We start from the raw sequence: 15,756 nt of genomic DNA on the forward strand, positions 1-15,756 counted from the left end.
CAAGAGATGAATACACTAAGCAGATTCAGAAGGATGTAGGTTGCAGTAGGTACTGGGAGATGAAAAAGCTTGCACAGGATAGAGTAGCATGGAGAGCTGCATCAAACCAGTCTCAGGACTGAAGACCACAACAACAACATATGGTGAACAGAATGTTTTCGTTTATTATTGCTGTTCACCACTCGTCTAGGGTCACCATCCCTGACTGTAATCAGAAAGCATTGCGTCTCAGTCTCTATCACGGCCGCAGTTTAAATTTCGAATAAAAATCATGAAAAATGACGGAGGAAGACTTTCGTTATCAGGAAGTCACCATCCTCTGCCAGCTACCTTGTAAAAGATGGCGTCGGAGAAGATTAAGTCTCAGGGCTATAAAACTCCACGTAAAACCGCGGAAGAATCAGCATTAATCAACAACATCCTCATGCAGAAGGCAAAGGAAAGCGGTACCCTTGTTGAGTATGAGCGTGATATATGGACTGTAGTTAAAGACACGTGACGATGATCTCTTCAGTGGCAAAAGTATCCCGATTCGCATCTCCAATAGGGGGAAGGGAGATGACAGCGAGAAATAAAATGAAATACCAACGTCAGGGCAACATCCTACGAACCGGGCAGCGGAATGTCAGACTTCTGGAAGCGATAGGGAACATAGAAAATCTGAAGGATTTGAAAAGCTCAGAGAAGTAAAGTAGAAGGAAACAGGGACTTCTGTTCAGAAGAATACAGCGTAATATGAATGGCAGCAGAAGAAGGTTTAATGGGAGTAGGATACGCTATAAATAGAAAGGATGGGTAGAGTACGAGTTACTGTCAACTCTTAGGTGATAGGATTGTTCTCATCCGAATCGATAGAAAATCAGTGCCAACAACTACAGCTTAGGTATACGTGCCGACGTTTCGAGCAGAAGGTGAAGAAACAGAGAAAGAATACAAGAATATTGACTGGGCAAATTATTATGTAAATGAAGATGATTGCCTAATAATCGCAGGAGATTAGAACACGGTAGTACAAGGAGGAGAGTTCTGGAAGAATATGGGCTTCGTACGAATAATACGAATCATGGAGGAGAAAGACTAACTCAGTTCTCTAATAGGTTTCGGCTCGTAACAGCGAATACACTCTTCAAGAGCCACAAGAGGACGAGGAGCACTTTGAAACGTTCGGGAACATAGGAAGACACCAGGTCGGTCATATTCTCGTCTAAGATCCTAAAATCAGATATTGGATTGTAAGACATACCCAGGAAAAGATACTGACTCAGATCGCAATTCAGCAGCGATAAAGAGTAGGCTGAAGTTTAAGAGACTAGTAAACAATAATCAGTGCGCACAGAAGTTTGTTATGGAAGTACTAAGAAACGAAAAGATATGCTTTGAGTAATCTGAGGATGTAGATACAGCAATAACGAATAGCTCATTAGGCAGTTCAGTTAAAGAGGAGTGGACGTCTTTACAAGGGCAATCACAGAAGCTAAAAAGATAAACAAAGGTATGAAGTAGGTAACTGTGAAGAAAACATGGGAAACAGAAGAAGTACTCAGTTGATCGATGAAAGACGGAAGTACAAAAATGTTCAGGGAAAATTTGGAATACAGAAATACAGATCAGTTTGGAATTAAATAAGGGAAACTAAATCAAAATGGCTGCATGCAAAATGTGAAGAAATCGAAAAAGAAATGATTGTCGGAAGAACAGATTCAACAGTCAGAAGTAAAAACAACCTTCAGTGAAATTAGAAACGGGAGGGGGGGGGGGGATTAAGAGTGCAAAAGGGAATTCCACTGTTAAATGCATAAGAGAGAGTGGATAGGTGGGAAGAATACATTGCAGGGTTCTGTGAGGGGAGGTGTGATGACGTCACTGGAGAATAATCAGGATTAGACAGGGAAGAGCTGGATGATCCTGTATTAGGATCAAAATTTAAAATACTCTGGAACACTTAAGGTAAACTAATTCAGAATATGTGGATAATTTTGCATTGGAATTTCTTAAATCATTGATCGAATCGGCAACAAAACGACTATTCACGTTGGTGAGTAGAATGTAAGAGGCTGGCGATGTACTATCAGACTGTCGGAAAAACATCGTCCACACATTTCCAAAGACTGCAAGGGTCGACAAGTGCGAGAATTATTGCACAATCTGCTTAACACCTCATGCATCTAAATTGCTGACAAGGGAACCTCCCCATCGCACCCCCTCATATTTAGTTATAAGTTGGCACAGGGATAGGACTTGAAAAACTGAACACAGATCAATCTAGAAAACAGGAAGAAGTTGTGTGGAACTATGAAAAAAATAAACAAAATATACAAACTGAGTAGCCCATGTGCAACGTAGGCAGCATCAAGGAGAGTGTGACCTTACGAGCGCCGTGGTCCCGTGGTTAGCGTGAGCAGCTGCGGAACTTGAGGTCTTTGGTTCAAGTCTTCTCTCGAGTGAAAAGTTTAATTTTTTATTTTCAGACAATTATCAAAGTTCAGGCACTCACACATAATCAACTTCGCTCTCCAAAATTCCAGGACATGTACAGATTTGTTTGGAAATATGAAGGATTTGTCGGTCTATACACGGAAACATTTGAAAACGTAAAAAAACATATGTTTTGATAGAGCACAGGGAAAACTGTGCCACTGTGAAAATGTTGCATTCATTTGTTGCAGTATATGTGACAAACTCTTATGTTTTCATCACTTTTTTGGGAGTGATTATGACATCCACAAGAAAACCTAAATCGGTCAAGGTAGACGAATCTTTTTACCCATTCGCTAAGTGTGCAAGTAAAGTGGGTCGACACCATATTCCTGTCATGTGACGCACATGCCGTCACCAGTGTCGTATAGAATATATCAGACGTGTTTTCCTGTGGAGGAATCGGTTGACCTATGACCTTGCGATCAAATGTTTCCGGTTCCCATTGGAGAGGCACGTCCTTTCGTCTACTAATCGCATGGTTTTGCGGTGCGGTCGCAAAACACAGACACTAAACTTATTACAGTGAACAGAGTCGTCAATGAATGAACGGACAGATCGTAACTTTGCGAAAATAAAGAAAGTAAAATTTTCACTCTAACCACGGGACCACCACGCTGAATCAGCTCACATTGTCCTTGATGTTGCCTATCTTGTGCATGGACTACCCAGTTTGTATATTTTGCTTATTTTTTCATAGTTCCACACAACTTCTTCCTGTTTTCTCGATTGATCTGTGTTCAGTTTTTTCAAGGCCTATCCAATGTGTCAATTTATAACTAAATCTGAGGGGGGTGCGATGGGGAGGTTCCCTTGTGAGAAGAACGCTATACAGAAGAATGAAAACGAAAATTGAGGTTTTGTTAGACGACGACCAGTTTGGCTATAGGAAAGGTAAAGGCACCAGAGAGGCAGCTCTGACGTTGCAGTTGATAATGGAGATATACCTGAAGAAAAATCAAAACAATTTCATAGGATTTGCAGATCTCGAATAAGCATATATCAATGTAAAATGTGCAGTATGACTGAAACCCTTAGAAAAGTAGGAGTAAGGTAAAAGAAAAGACAGGTAATATATAATGTGTACTAGAACTGATATGGAACAATATGAGTGGAAAACCGAGAAAGAAATGCTCGGATTGAATACTTATACGACAGGGATGTAGTCTTTCGCCCCTACTATTCAATCTAGATATCGAAGTAGCAATAAAATAAATGTTGAAGAATGTGATTAAAATTCATGGTGAAAAGGTATGAATGATAAGATTCGCTGCTGAAATTGGTATCCTCAGTGAAAGGAAGAAGAATTAAGGGATCTGATGAAAGGAATGAACAGTCTAATGAGCTTTTAATACGAATTGAGAATTGATCCAAAAAAGACAACAGTAATGAAAAACTTGGCATCATAATTGGTTATCGCGAATATATGAAGTAAGGAATTCTCCTTCATAGGTAGCAAATAATCCACGACGGCTGGAGCAAAGAAGCCATAAAATGGAGATTAGCTCTAGCAAAAGGGAGGTTTCTGACCAAGAAAAATCTTAGTTTTAAGAAGAAGTTTCTGAGAATGTACGTTTGGAGCACAGTATTGTATGGTAGTGAAACACGGACCGTGGGAGAAATGGAACATATAAGAGCCGAAATGTTTGAGATGTGCTGTCTGATGGTAGCTTTATTATTATTATTATTATTATTATTATTCATTATTATTTAATTTTTATATTATTCTGGCTTTCAAAATGTTTGAATTAAATTAAAATTATATTTGGCTAACTGAATCTTCAATTAAATCAAGAAAAATTACGTACTTTAAAAATCATGTAAAAATATTTTTTAGATATTGAAATTGGAATTTAATTAGCGCATCATGATTCATATTTTTAGCTAGGCTCCTCTACCGGGATTGTCTGTTCGTGAATATAATTTTGGGACGTGATCTACGCCTAAAAGCTATCGGACTTCGTTTTGTGAAAAATGGAACTTTAGATGCAAGTTCTATTCTGAAAGCAAACCAAACGTATTACTCTGATTGGTGTCATTAATACGCGATCATTCACTAACAGACATCCCCACACAAAGTAAGCCACATTTAATTATCAAATTCATGAAAAAAGCTGAGGAAAAAGATATGATTAATCACTGTAACAATTAAATTAAATATTTATTATTCTGTAAAATGAGCACAATAACAAAACCTCTACATATCATTGACCAAGCAATAATTTATTACGTCCGTACCAGGCAATGGGTGACCAGGAAGAGAGAGAACAAAAGGTTGCGAGTCCTTGTTCATTTAAATTACGTAGATAATATAATTACAGAAATATTAATTTCGTTGTAATCACAGTATCTTTTTTATAGCGATAAAATCGTCTAAGCGCTACTGCAAGAAAATACCCAGTTACGAAATCCGCTATCACTTGGGAATAAACTTTATACAGCCCCCTAAATTTTTAAAAGTTTGTCAAGTCTTTGTAAAAAGTTTTAAAAATTTACTTCGCTTCATTAACTTCTAGTCCTTAGATTGTCCTTTTTTCATCATTTTATTAGTTTGAGCTGAAGCCTGTTTTAGCTTTGCCAGGAGCGTAATTTGCTTTCCCATTCGGGTGCGATCCTGCCGAAACTGGGCGAAACGACAGGAAAGTCATAGGCATAAAGTTCCATTTTTTACATGCTATGTTTTCTCATGAAATTTTAAAAACATTACACATTGACAAAAGCAGATTATTTAGTGCAGTTAATCAGGATGAACAAATTACATCGTTAGAAAGGAAAAACATTAAGGTAGGAATTAGCGCTTTTGACAGTTACTCCTCCTTGTGATTTTAGTTCGAGTTTTGAAGTGTTCACATTAAACACTTAGGCATGATCGTATGAGTTTTGTTACAGAAATACGTGTGGTTTTTGAAACAGTTTACAATAATCACCAGTTGAACGTTATTCATTCTTACTCGACGGCTGTAAAGGCGACGCATTGTAGGCGAAATCAGTCGTGCTGCTGCATTCGCCGTTGCTGTGGTGTAGAGCGGTCACGGTGTGCTCGCCATGTTGACAAAATCTGCATACGCGTGAGCGACGAAGATCTGCGTTGGAGCAAGAAGATTGTGGAGTTCTGGACCGGTTGTGCTCGACGGGATCCAGTCAGCTCAGAATACAGGGATTACATGAAACATTCTCAGACTGGGGCGAGTAACACAATTTTTAATACACATTCCCTAAAAAGAATTTTGATTAGTACGTAGTTGTTATCACTTGCAACAGTAATTTACATCAGTGTCTTCGGTGATAGCTGCGTGTTACACAAAAGGTCTAATGTTAATGCACTTTACTGTCAGATGGCATCGACACCGTTACCGCACAAATACGTTCATGTTAGTTCCGGTTTCTGCACATTCATTAGTGCCCTGAGAATACCGTACATTACACATGTTTGCAAAGTGTTTATCAAAGTTTTCATTTTTTAAGCGCTTACCTTCGCGTCGGCGTGTAATAGTCAAACCCGACCTCACATTCATAAAGTTCCAGCGCTATAGTCTGTCCACAGTTAAGGTGCTATACACACTATCTGAGTTTCAAGTAGCAACACTTCAGTGCTGTCGTCTGGGTGAGTACACAAATTAAGTTCACTTGTCACTAAGGTTCCGCGCATATTAATGGAAAGTGTTTGTACTTATTTCACCAATCGAAATTGTACTATCACGCGTATAACGTCTCATGATAACACATATTTCTCTTTGGTTTTGTATAAAGAATCCTCCCGTAAAATGCAAATTGACCTGCACTATTTCACCACTGACAGTTATGTTTGCCATTGACAACTTATTACTAATCCCCTGTCGGTACTTGTCATATTACAAATGTGGTCAAAGAAAAATCCCACAGGTTATGTACTCTCTTGTAGGTACTAACTGTATGATTTACATAGTGTTTATGTTCTATAAATTTCTAACTATTTCCTCTTACAATTCTTCGCGACATTAATTTCGTTGTGTGGCAGTTTGCAGTAGTGAAGCCTAGCTTTACAGTGCTTTTCAGTATGTAATGTGACTTTAGTCATAACTACTTCAGCTAAGAACATCACTGGTCGTTTTTACCTCACACAAACTGGTGCGTACCGTTAAAATTAGTAGCGAGAATTAGTGCAGAATACGAATCTGTTAATGGCACAACGTTGTCGTTTCATTACTAACGAACTAAAATCTCAGTAGTTTTATCACTTCACTTTAAAAACACGACCCACAGTAGCTTGCTGTTTATGTTTGCAAGCTACATGCTAGGCATAAACAGAAAATTATTTTATACTACAAATTATTGCGTCTGTACAAAGCTTAAAATCTACTGATAGGAAAACTTTATCATCTCTACGGCTTCTGCCTTACTTTCTTTACTTAGAATTGGATAGCAAAAGAAATGGAATAATTTCATCCATGAAAATGCTGCTACGATTACATCAAAGTAAGTTTCTTGTTTCTTTTCTCTTCATAATATTAATGAAATTACTTTACTTGAAAGATTGTTCCTGAACTTCTACTACTAATGTGAAACATCGTTGTTCAGTAAAAGGTTTACTTAAAATCTACTTATGTACATGGAGAAAATAAATTTCTCTTAAGATACTATGTACACTGTGAAATGTCTTGCATACTAACACATTTACAAATTCTCATAATATTTAGATAGGTCTATCCACTCTAGGAAATGTTTACTCAGCAAAATATTTCTTTATATCCTGGTTTAACCACTGCAAGTAGTGGACTACTGTATGGTGACATGGATTGTTCTATAATATCTCATTCTAACATGTGACGGATTTCATTTGATACAGCCTCTTTGATGGCCGACTGGACAGAACAGGTAGAATGGCAGAATGTTTCGTGAGGCTTTACTTGCGTTGTACACACATATCCTTTAATTACACCCGAATTTTCATCAAAAACAGATATATATATTTGTTTAAAAGGTCAATGCGTTCGTTTTGTTGTACCGTGCTTAAATAAACTGATTCATAAACTTCGGTTTGTATTTCTAGTCTGCAAGACTGTACATCAAATTGTTGTTGACTGGGCTGTGTTTGATCTGGCAACATAGAAAATTGACTGTCACATAAAATTACTGCATCTCTATCTTATAAGAAATCTACTCCCCATACGTAGCTCACCGATAAACCTTCAAAAACCAGGAAAGTGCTCTCCATAGCTCCGTTACCTGCCACAATTAATATGTAAAACTGTATACGTACTCCCTTTGACTTATTTCCAAACGCACCAGTGAGCCTACAATTGTGTACCGGCAGCGTATGTGGCGTCTCAATTTCACAAATCTTATTATAGAATTCTAAAGCCATACAGTTTGTAGCCGCGCCCGTGTCAACAGTAACTGTGATTGATATTCCACCTACTACTGTGTGAAATGAAGCTTGGATTGTTTCCTTTTCTGTTAGTTTACAACAAATGGTTTTCTTCGGAAAGTTCATCACCCATATTTTTGCGCTTATTATACCTTATTAAATATACGCTCTCACATTTCCCCCCCCCCCCCCCCCCGCTTCTTCCGCGACTGCCATATGAGGGTTGCATGAGGTCGCATTTAGTTCAACGCCTCTGAAGTGCTGGGCGTAGTGTTGCCCACTACTTTTATAATTCTTACTGGTGGCTGTTACCTCCTGTTTTATCCGGAACTATTGTGTTTAGCGGCACTGTTCGGTGGTGCGGAAGCGCCAGCTTATGGCGTATTGGTTCTTGTTTTAGGATGCCAATTACTGTTTGACTGCTGTGGTAGTTGTTGCCAGCGGTTTGGCTGATTATTGTTATTACTAGTGCAAATACTGTACCTTGGATGATACCCGTTGTCTTGCCTACGCCTCTTATTAAAAGGAGGAGAATTTCCTCCATCCTTTTGCCCTAGGTTATTATTACCATTGTAAGACTGAGGCGAACTATTCCCATTTTTATTACCATTACCGTTCTTATTGTGATATTGGTAACAGTGATTACTGTTATTCGATACTCGAGCATTACTGCCCCCATTCAATTTCGCTTCTTCATGCAACTGGTCAATAGGATCATGCGTTGACATGAAAAGTTCTACGTCTGAATCTGGTACATGAAGTAGTTTTTCTTTTATTGAGATTAGTAATTTTGATTTTAATTGCCATATGACTTCTTGTTTGGGCATTGACTGATCCCAATATTTCGTCCTATTTATATACTTGTCGAAATATTTACGCTGTGTACCTTCTTTTCTATTGTGCATCTCGGGATTATACACCTCACGCCTTAAACGTTCTTGTGTTTTTGCTGACCAATACTTATTTAGAAAAGCTTTCTCGAATTCCTCATAAGTATGGCAATAATCTATTACTTAACTCTCCCATAAGGCTCCATCACCTCGAATATGGGTAGTGACAAACTGTATTTTCTGTTTATCGTCCATGACTTTGGTAGTATACCACGGAAGCTTTTGATACAAATGGCAGTGCATCTTATTTTGCGATCCGGTGTAAAACTTTGGAATTGCCTGTATTTTAGTAAACTCTCTTCCGCAAGTATGTTGGGAAGAGAACTGCCTGCCCCCTGTTCACAAGCTACCTGAACGGGTTGCGGACTGAGCATTGTTGACGAACAACTGATTGGTGTTGCTACTCGAGATGTCACAGTCTGCGTCTCTGGCAACTTATTGGTACGTAAATCAGACTCGCCTGCTGCGTTTTTTATCGCTGCAGCTCCCTTTTTAATGTGTCTACTTCTTGTGTAAGTGTCTGTTTCCATTCGGAAACCTGTTCAGTGTTTTCACCTAACATGTTTGCTGCAGACAAATCTTCGTTTGTCGCTTCCTTTACGGTTACAGGCATTCTTGAAATTGGTTGTCTTTCATGTTCAAACAGCATATAAAGTCAAGAGTAAACTGATTGCCTTTCTCTACAAACTTCGCTTCTACATATTTCTACTGTTCGATAGCGAGTGCCTGCACCTGTGTAGCTATTTGCCGCATAGAATTTTCTAATGTACTTTGTGCTGCATTAACTTGCACGACCTGCTTCGTTACATCATTGACAGCTTCGGGCTTGTGCTTATACGTTTATCGCATTTCTTTAAATTCATAACTAATATCTTTGAAGTTAGTCTCAGTTTTACTGAATTTTCTATCAAGGTTGTCACGAATTTGTGTGACAACATTTTCTTGAATCTGATGGGCTATGGCATTCAAATTATCGTTTACTAATGTGGTTATATTATTTTGAATTTTAGTGACCGCAGTGTGGAGTTTTCTGTTCAAAATGTCAGTCACATTTTGAAGTTTTGCGTCTAAACTAACAGTCATACTAGTTTTAATTTCAGTGGCTGCTGTTTGCAGGTTTGCATCTAAATTGTCAGTCACATTTTGTAGTTTTCCCTCTAAGTTGTCAGTCACATTCCGTAGTTTTGCTTATAAACTGTCTGTCACAATTTTCCGAACTTCTATGAAGTGTGCATTTTGTTCAGGAACAGCGCGAAGTAAACCAAGCACCTGTTCTCTGAAAAATGAGAACAGTTCAACGAAATTAGTAGACAATGATTCACTCTGGGTGGGTTCTTCAGTATGTCCGGCCGTAGGTGCATTTTCACCCGGCGATAATTCATTATGTTGAGTTTCGTGACTCGCTATATTTTGCTCGTCACTGTCTACGTCTGACTCTACTCCGGGTGGTGTAGCCATTTTATGTTTCTACCGACTTTGCCATGAATTTAAAAAAAAATACACCTCACAGAATTAAATAAGATTGTCCGTTAATTCTCCTCATGTAACACAAGTCAAATGTTATTTAATAATAATTACTGTTAATGTGTTGCGGTTTATGATAAAACAATCTAGCGACGATTCTCAGGCGTTCTAGAAAATGGCCATCTTGCCGACATTACGTTGTGCAAAATAATTCACCAAAAAAATTTGCAAGCTATTGTGAGCAACTTTTTTCCTTTTTTTTTGACACTTCTTAACTGACTTTTACACACCAAGGAAAAGGAAAACAGCAATGTCCTCCTTACCTCCTTTCTTACTGCGCTTGAGCAACGTCTCGAGTCGTGGTATTTTCTTTTAAGGATCGTGCTCCAAGTCTCGTATTACCCAGCTTGTTGAAATTGTCTCGTATCTCGTTACAGTGGTTTTTCATGTAACAGAAATACACACACACATATATATACATAGATTATATATATATATATATATATATATATATATATATATATATATACACTAAGGGGGACATTTCTAATGGTGGCTTTTTCTATTATTATTTTTATTATTATTTAATTTTACATTATTCTGGCTTATAAAATGTTTGAGTTCCAATGCAAATCTGCGTCAAATTAAAATTATCTTTGGCTAATTGATTCTTCACTTAAATACACAAAAATTATATACTTGAAAAATCATGTAAAATATTTTTTAAATATTGAAATTGGAATTTAAATACCATCATCATGATTCATACTTTTTTTAGTTAGGCTCCTCTACCGGGACTGTCTGTTGGTGAATATAATTTTGGGACACGATTTACATCTAAAAGCTATCAGATTTATTTTTTTGAAAAATGTAACTTTAGATGCAGGTTCTATTCTGAAAGCAAACCAAACGTATTACACTGACTGGTGCCATTAACATGCGATCATTCACTAACAGACATCCCCATACAAGGTAAGCCACATTTAACTATCAAGTTCATGAAAAAAGCTGAGGAAAAATGTATGATTAGTTGTAATAACAATCACAATGAAATTAAATAGTTATTATTATGCAAAATGAGCACAATTAACAAAATCTCTACATAACATTGACCAAGCAATAATTTATTACGTCCATACCAGACAATGGGTGACCAGGAAGAGAGAGAACAAAGGATTGCGAGTCCATGTTCACTTAAATTACATAGATAATATAATTACAGAAATATTAATTTCGTTATAATCGCAGTGTCTTTTATTATAGCAATAAAATCGCCGGAACGCTAAGACAATCAGAGAGATGAAGTCAAAAAAACTCTTGAGGGGTTGATAATATTTCAGCTAAGCTACTTAAGCACTGTGATGGCTATATAAAAGAAGTTTTGTGTCACATTGTAATGTATGCCAAAAGCAAGATATTGTTCCACTTAGAATAAAATATGCCTGTGTGAAACCACTTTTCAAGAAAGGTGAAAAATCTGTTGTAACAAACTACCATTCAACATCCCTGCTAACAAGGTTTTCACAGGTCCTTGAAAAACTGGTATACAGGAGAATTGTTAATCACCTGAAAAGCCATTAAATTCTCAGCCAATGTCAGCTTGGTTTCCTGCAAGGCCTGTCAATTGATGATGCTATTTTCTCTTTCACTGATGAAATTCTCGAACCTCTTAACAGAAAATTGCCACCAATTGGAATCCTATGTGACCTATCCGAAGTTTTGACTGTGAGATTCTGCTAAATAAAGCAGGCTACTATAGGTTAAGTGGAATAATGGGGACATGGATTAAATCCTACCTCAAAGATAGGAAGCAAAAGGTAATAATTACTGATGGTAATAGAATCCCAGCTTTATCGAAATGGGGCACAGTCAACACTGGAGTGCCTCAAGGCTCGGCATTGGGACGCTTACTGCTTCTTTCATTTATAAATGACCTCCCACACTACATCACGTCAGTAGCAAGATCACCCTATTGACTGACGATACTTCTCTCCTAGTTGGTAAAGAAATAGGGAAGAACTGGGAAACATCTGTGAACAGCGCATTTGATGACATTCTAAATGGTTTAACTGTAATGGACTCTGAATATCAAATCAACTCATTATGTACAGTTTCATATGGCACATAAAGAACTGGAGGATAATGTAATGGACAACAAATAAAGCACGTCTACTCAGGGTGGGTGTGTACATAGATTGCGAACTAAATTGGTCCAACCATATCCTAGATCTACAAAAAAGGCTATATTCTGCAACATTTGCCTTACACATATTTGCATAAACCACACATAAGGCGGCCATAAGGATTGCTTACTTCAGATATTTCCATGTACTTTTCTCTTACAGAATCATCTTTCGGGACAACCAGCTCTTGACAAAAACAGTTTTTATTGCTGAGAAGAGAACTATACACATCATTAGTGGTGTGCAACCAAGGCACTCATGCAGGAATCTGTTTAGGAAATCACAGGTATTCACAATGATATCTCAGTACATTTACTCCCTTGTGTGTTTCATTAATAAAAACGACTCTCTCTTCAAAACCAATAGTGAATATCATGGTCACAACACAAGGTGAAAAGAGGACTTTCATAGTAACGAGTTTAACTATACCTTCGTACAGAAAGGAGCTCTACCCACTGCCATCAAAAGTCTTGCATCTGAAAAACGAAAGCTCAAGAGGAAACTCAGGGAATACATTATACGAAAGTCATTCTATACAGTTAATTAATTTTTTAGTGCATAGGGGCCAGTTTTTACTATACAACTGAGTTAGCCATTCAGTGTAAGAATAAATGTGAACTATTTGTTGGTGTAGTATTATATTGTCCCTCAAATACTTTGCTATTGTTAATCTGAATGTGTATATGTAAGTGTTAATTCTGATGTACATAATGTTTTTATTTCTTCTAGGGTTCCATGTTGTTACTACGAGTCTTATCATGAATTAACCATATTGTGTGATGCTGTATTGTTAAGACTGTAAAAATACTGATTCATTCCATATTTTTGCTACTCCATAGCTATCAGGAACAACGGAAATCACAATAAAATAAAATAAAATAAAATAAAATACTGCTCTCGCTGTCAGAATATGTTGTAATTGCATCTGAAAAGGTGCTGTTTACTTCATTAATCAAAATTATTTGCACAATGCATGGCTGAAGACCGCAATATTTTAGTTACAGAACGTATGAATCCTGACACTTTAATGATGTACATTTGCGTTTGTAATGGTAAAGGGTGCACTGTTAATACTATTTTTCACTTGTGAGTGAAACCAATACTCAAATCAAAGTATGTTACACGTACACCTGAAATAGCTCTCCAGGACTGGAACAACAGGAAAGTATTTAACTTTGAAAGTAAACTGAATTTTTGTTTCTGTTAATATTGTTCAGAGTTAGTAAAAACATGATTCTATAACCTGATACAACGGTATCATTATACAGTGTTGAAATCTTGCCTTTAATGGTTAAAAACGATGAATTTTGTGCTCAGATTAAAGGTGCGCGAATTATGTTGCTCACGTAAGTTCTGCACGTTCTTCGTCTGTGGATACACCATTATGTGCAATTATTATTCCACCAGCTGTATGTGACATAAAATATCCATCCGAGCCTACCAATTACAATTTATACAATGGATCATCTACATTTTATTTATTCCAAAATTCTTCTCGCCTCTCACCTTACATGACCACACGACACTGCTAAGTTCCAACACACAGCATACGACTGACTGCTAAGCTTTCCAGCACGCGCGCTAATTTGCAGCGTGCTTCCACGTAATTAGTGGTTTCCCTGTACCAAAGATACAGTGGTTTTAATCTGAATAAGGGAGTGAGTGTACTAATGTTTGACAATCATATCTTTATTGACATATTCTCTGAATATTTCTACTGATATGAATTTAATCCCATGGTGCACAATTTTCACTGCCGTGGACAGCTTTTAATGGTCATGTCTATGGCCTTTTTAATCAGTTATGAGGCTTTAAATGCATGCAGCACATAATACCAGTACGGAGTGCGCACTGGAATAGACTCTGTGCATTTACACTCTCAGGCCTGATTGAAAATACCAAAAGAGTGACCATTAACAGCTGTCCACTGTAATGGACAGTTTCTTCCACAGGGTTAAGTGATAGAAAACGAAATACGAAATAATGTTCCAGTATTTATAAAGCTTAGAGGATTCCACAAACAGATTTAACAAAAACTTTGGTAGTAAAACATACGACGAACTAAATACAAACATGTGTATATGTAGTTAATGTAGTTTAGGCTGCACAACATTCGAAACTATAAAAAAAGTAGAAGCTGTATCTAAAGCCAGATGATATGCTGTACTATCTGTACAAGAGAGGAAACTGAGAATAGAAAGTCAAGAACGATGTATCGAATTAAAAAGAGGGCATGGTATCGACGCAGTTCTTCGGCAGTATTTCCTCGCCACTAATTTTAAATCAGTATATTGATGAAGCAATGGCAGAAATTAAACAAACGTTGAGGAGTAGGATTAAAGCATGTTGAGAGGATATCAATGATAAGATGAGAGTAAACCCAAGAAAGACGAAAGTAATGAGCAGTAGCGATAAACTAAGAACGAAAGCTGGGGACCTCGAAGTAGACAAAGTATTAGCTATGGTAGTGAATTGTGAACTGTGGGAAAATCGGAAAAGAGGAGAATCGAAACGTTTGAGATGAGTTGTTTCAGAATGAAATTGAAAAGTAGGTAGACTGATAAGATAAGAAATAAAGAGGTTCTCCTCGGAATTGTCGAGAAAAGCGATGTATGAAAAATATTAACAACCAGAGGAGAGATGATAATGCGATATCTGTTAAGACATCCGGGATAACTTCCATGGTACTAGCGGGAACTGTAGATGGTAAAAACTGTAGCGCAGAAAAGAGATTTGAACATATCCGACAAATAATTGAAGAGTTTGAGGTAAAGTGATAATCTGATGTGAAGAGGTTGGTGTAAAACAAGACCATCACGCAAAATAACATCATTATTAATATTTTGCAGTACACATTATAAACTGCATTCTCTTTTCACCACTCATGTTTTCGACGCAGATAAAGCAGCCTTGGCTGCACAAGACAGATTTATTTAATTTTCATATGTGACGCGTTTCGCCTGTTCTACGCATCATCAGAGAATTTGGGGAAACTATAGATTGGTGTAAGTATAAATAGCTATTAAAGATAATAATAAATAAATTAATTAATTAAAAATTACAGAAGGAAGACAAATATCTATTGGGCTATGGAGCACACGGCCACATTTGCTTTGGAGGGGGTGGTGAGGAGTATAAATTACAACTCATAAAATATTGCACCACGACAGCTCACCGATGAAAACTCTTGCTAATCGTGACCGAGGCGTCGAACGTAATTAAAAGTCCCATAGAAACGGGAGGTAACAGCCAGATAGCCACAGTTGACGCTTCATTACATCACCGATAAAATTCTTCCTACTTGTATCCGAGGCGTCAAACGTGATTAAGAGTCCCAAAGAACTGGGAGGAAACAGCGACACAGCCACTGTGGATGCTTCTTTTTATCACCTAGAAG

Source organism: Schistocerca serialis, chromosome 1 (assembly GCF_023864345.2).
Source record: "Schistocerca serialis cubense isolate TAMUIC-IGC-003099 chromosome 1, iqSchSeri2.2, whole genome shotgun sequence".
Lineage (NCBI taxonomy): Eukaryota > Metazoa > Arthropoda > Insecta > Orthoptera > Acrididae > Schistocerca > Schistocerca serialis.